Genomic DNA, 4,936 nt, shown 5'->3' with positions numbered 1-4,936 from the left:
GCGGCCGAGCGGAAAGAACATTGAACACTGGTAGTTAGATTGAACTTTAAATCCCAGCACACAGGCTGCCTCCATAGGAATTTTTGTGGTTTACTCTGTGTGCAGCGTCAGTGCAAGCCAGTTCCCCCCAGAAAGTTATTTTATACTAACAGGTGTAATGGAACAAAAACATTGCATTCCGAAAGCTAATATTATTTCAGTCATTTCTCAAATTATAAATAGTCTTCGATCAACCGTTCAAGATATATTTTTTAGAATCGTTAGGTTTTTTGATGCCCTCACCGAGATTTGAAATCCGGAGCTCTCAAATACGCGTCGAGCGTGTTTCCAGTTAGACCGCGAAGGTATGCGGAAAGAAAGGAGAAAATTCCTTATATATTCCCCCTTTTAAAGGACGACTGGAGATGAGGGGACCCAGTAGCCAAATCCCGGTGGTGACGAATTAATCTTTTAAATCGGGAGTCACTATAGAGTCTTTTTTATGCTGGAGAAGTGAATAATGTACAATGCTCTCGCCAGGATTCGAACTCCAAGCCTCCCGAATATGCGTCGAGTGAGGTTCAAGTTACACTATGTAGGCATGCGGAAAGGAAGTAGAAAATACTTATAATTTCTTTGTGCAATCTTTTTGTGTAATATTAATAAAATTATTAAGCAATATGGCGAATATAAAACAACATTTAAACAAAGATGTACTTCTCTTATTTCATCAGAACTGCTTTGTCAGTTATAATCCATTACCATTTTTATAGGCAGATAGAGCAAACGTGTTCATAACTCTTTGTTAACGTGCAAACAAGACTTGCTAATTAATGCAAAAAAGAAGATTTATCATCGATTCTGCCTCCTATAAATACTTAAGTTTATGGGAGGGTGGTAAGATAACTGGCAGAGCGCCATGCATGCAGATGACTATATCCTTTCATTAACTTTCTAACCATTTGCGTGCAGAGTTTTGCATGTTTTCCCTCCGTGCAAGATCCCTTAGCACCAAGAAGGTTAATGACTGTTCTTTTTTATACTACGTAGTTTTGAGAATACCTGGAAGACTAACCATGCAGTGAAGAAACAATTTCTATTTAATACTATATTTCTAGATTCAGTTAGTTTTAATTTCATTTTCGAGGAATAATGAAAGTTTTCATCATCAAGAATTTGAATGAAACACGTGCTGTGGAAGTTCCAAAATCTAGCATGGGAGTATTTAAGGTATTTTACAGACACATTTGTATGCTAACAGCTTTCCTCGTGAAAATAAGGATTAAAAAAATATCGTACACAATGGAAAAGCATATAAAATAAACTCTGAATTGCATGGCAGATTTTATGAACTCGTAAAGACCTTGAAAGCACAAACAGTCCTCGCATCCGCAGACTCAGTATGCATGGTTCAGTTATCCTTGGTTCACAATGGAGGAAAAGTGTCCTTTGAATTTTAAAATATAATAAACAGGTTGTGGCCAAATGTGAAATACAAGCGCAGAAGCAAGCTAATCACTCTGTTACCACAATATTCGCGACCATATAAATATGCATAAATTTTCCTAACGGGGATGTAACTAAACGAGAAAAGGGTGAAAATGGTCATCTTCATGTACCTCATGTACAAGTTGTAAAATATACACTCTGTCCTAAAAAAAAAAAAAAAAAAAAAAAAAAAAAAAAAAAAAAAATGGACCCAGAAGAAATCGAGCCACAATAACGAATCTCAGCATGAATGCAGTCTGGTAATAGATATGCAACGTTATACAAGATACATATATATATACGAATAGATGTCACGAAAAAAATCTCTTCTGAATCCATTTTTAAATCCATTTTTTAATCCGTTTTGGGAAAAAGAGACCTTTCTTTTTCTGTCCGTACATACAGACATCACGCAAAAATATCGTTCAGATGAATTCGAGAGCAGTCAAAATGGATATGTTCTTTAAAATATGATACCCGAAAATTTTCGCAATTTAATACTTCCTTTACTTCGTACAAGAAAGTAAAAAGACCTTCTTTACTTCTTTTCAGGAAAGAACCACATGCCAAAACCCGAGAAAACATATTCTGCTGTGTTAAAGTATGGGATACCCATACATCTTGTGGCAGCGTACTCAACAAATCTTCTTCAAATCACATGTACTACACTTTTTAGTGTATTTAGACTCTCTGATAGTTCCTGAACTACATACCGTGGATTTTCAGCGGCTGTACATTTTTAATAGGTCCTTGTTTGCACTGGACGGATATCATCTTCGAGCGGTAAAATGGTATCATCTTCGAAGCTGAAATTGCAACGCTTAATTTTCTCAAACCGCTTTCAGACTGTTTCATCAAAAACAGCACTTTGTCTATATGTAGCCCAAATTTTAGAAGTCAGATAATTTTATACGTTTTATAACAGTCTGATTGGCCTTTTTCCTTTCTTTAAAATAAAACATCATAACATGATGAAAATTAACTTCTGGGTTCTTCATTCTTAGCACTATGTTGGGGAAAAAATTACACAAGAATTAAGCAGCATGAGCAGAGAAGGCCATATCAAATACTTGCATCAGCAGAGAAGGCCATATTAAATACTTGCTTCAATCATGATCACTCCTTATCAGCAGTAACTGAAAATCAGAAGAGAATTCGCTTTGATTTGAGAAACCGCAGAACTCCCCCGGTTGACCCAGTATTTCCTCTAGAGGAATCTGCGTATATAGGAAAACGTGAGGCGCAGATCATTAGATCTTTAATGCCTGTTAACATCTGAATTCCATATAACGACCTTAGCTAACAGCGAGCTCGCTTTCAAAATGTATCTGATTAATACTGCATATCTGATAGCAAAAATGCACTCACTTCCAAACGTTAAGCACGAAGATGTAAAATGCAAAAAAAAATCAACAAATACTGCTTTGACTGACACAACATTCGGCAGGAAAGTAGCATATATATTTATGCATAAAACAAAATCAATAATTATATACAGAAATGAAAACAATATTAAATTTTTGTAAGTTATCAGATAATGACATACTGGAGGCTTAAACAGAATTACGTATAAAGTGAAAATAAACAGCATAAAATGGAAAAAAGGACATTAATAGAGTATGTGATCCCCCCTCATCTGTATACAAAGTTTACACCTTGTGACCACACTTTCAATTAGTTGGTCAACCACCGCAGAATTAAGCAATCGCCATTCTTCTTGTAGAGCAGTTTCTAGCTCAATAAAAGTGGCAGGAGGTGAGGTGGGCAACGTGAAGACACAGCACGGCCGAGAGCATCCCAAAGATTTTCAATGGGATTAAGGTTCGGGCGAATATGCTGGCCACGCCATACGCGCAATCCCTTCACTCTCCAGGTAGTCAACGACGATATCAGCTCTATGGGGACGTGCGTTATCGTCCATTGAAACAAAAGTAGGGCCAACTGCTGCAGCGTACAATCTCATAATGGGTTCTAGGACTTCATCTCGATACCAGACAGCCGTCAAGAACCCCGTTTAAAGATGTGTAGGTCGGTGTGGTATCCTAGTGAAATCTCTGCCCACACCATAATGCTTCCGCCTCGGAATGCGTGATGTTAGGTGATGTTTTGGGACTGATTGCGGCGTGTTCGTTGTTCACGCCATGTCCTTATACGCTTGTCATCTGGCTCCAGAGCAAATCTTGACTCATCAGTAAACATGATATTGCCCCAGTCAGATAAATTCCAATTGACATGTTCGCGACACCACCGCAATCGTGCCCCTCTTGATTGGACGGATAGAGGGACACAAACTCGAGGTACCCGGGCGTGCAGTCCACTCATATGTAATCTTCGGCGTTCAGTAGCTAGATATAACCTTACCAATGGACGCTGTAACCATAGATGTCACACATGTGGAGGTCGCTCTGCGATTCCGCTTGGCTACAATAGCAATATGTCGATCTTCCGAAGGGGTTGTAACCCTTGGGCTACAGGCCACGAGCCTTCGGACAACACAACTGTGTGGTTTGGAATTGTTTCCATAAATGTGAAATTACAGAATGATGAACGCCGAAGAAAAGAGCAACATCTGTGATCGACTGTCCTGCTTCAATACGCCCCACAGCACGCCAGCGCTCAGAATCTTCCATTCGTCTTCTGGAAGTCATAGAAATACGTAATGAAAAGAAAATGAAAAGAATAATATAAATGAATGAAAACGTATAATGAAAAGAAAATTTACGAAAGTTTTAAACACCTTCTATCAGCACTTACAATCAACTTCTGTAACCCTTCATAAAGCTGGCTTCTTATAGGACTGCCTTTTTTGCATACTTCTTGACATGAACGCGCGATTGGCTGTTACCTAACATATTTGTATACTTTCATCTACCTCTGCAGCGAAGTGCATCCTCTTCAATTCTGATTGGCTTCTGGAAATTAGCATTTTCCTCTCCGTGCTTAACTTTTGGAAGTGAATGTAAATAGTATCATCACAAAATTAGCAAGATATGGGACAGAACTATGTCAAGTTTCACTGTTAAAGAATTTTTCCCAACTATTAATGAACTCTGTGACCGAGATTAATAAACTTATTAATTGTATTAAGAAAATGAATACTCTCTGTATAATATATATGCAGTACATTGCCTAAATGTAAATGGTACTGGTTAATGGAGCGTGATAACTGATGGAAAGTCTAACAGGCCTATATAAACTCAGTTAGTTCAATCTGGTACGCTTATCCTCTTATAATGTATTATTTATATTATTATCGTCTTCTAATGCCCTTATATTATATTGTAATGTATTTATATTATTCTTATAATGTATAATGTATATATATTTATATTATTCTTATAATGTATTTATATAACTCTTATAATGTATTTATATCATTCAGCTATGTAAAATATCAAGATTTTAATTCCTGGGATGCACATGATGGGTTGCTAAAAGATAGCGAGGTGATTCTGTGGCGTGGGCCAAA

The sequence above is a fragment of the Stegodyphus dumicola genome, chromosome 6, assembly GCF_044657685.1.
Source record: "Stegodyphus dumicola isolate Sdum_Otavi_A_Nest chromosome 6, ASM4465768v1".
Taxonomy (NCBI): Eukaryota; Metazoa; Arthropoda; class Arachnida; order Araneae; family Eresidae; genus Stegodyphus; species Stegodyphus dumicola.
The sequence above is the reverse complement of the archived record's forward strand: the minus strand, read 5'-3'. Positions refer to the sequence as shown.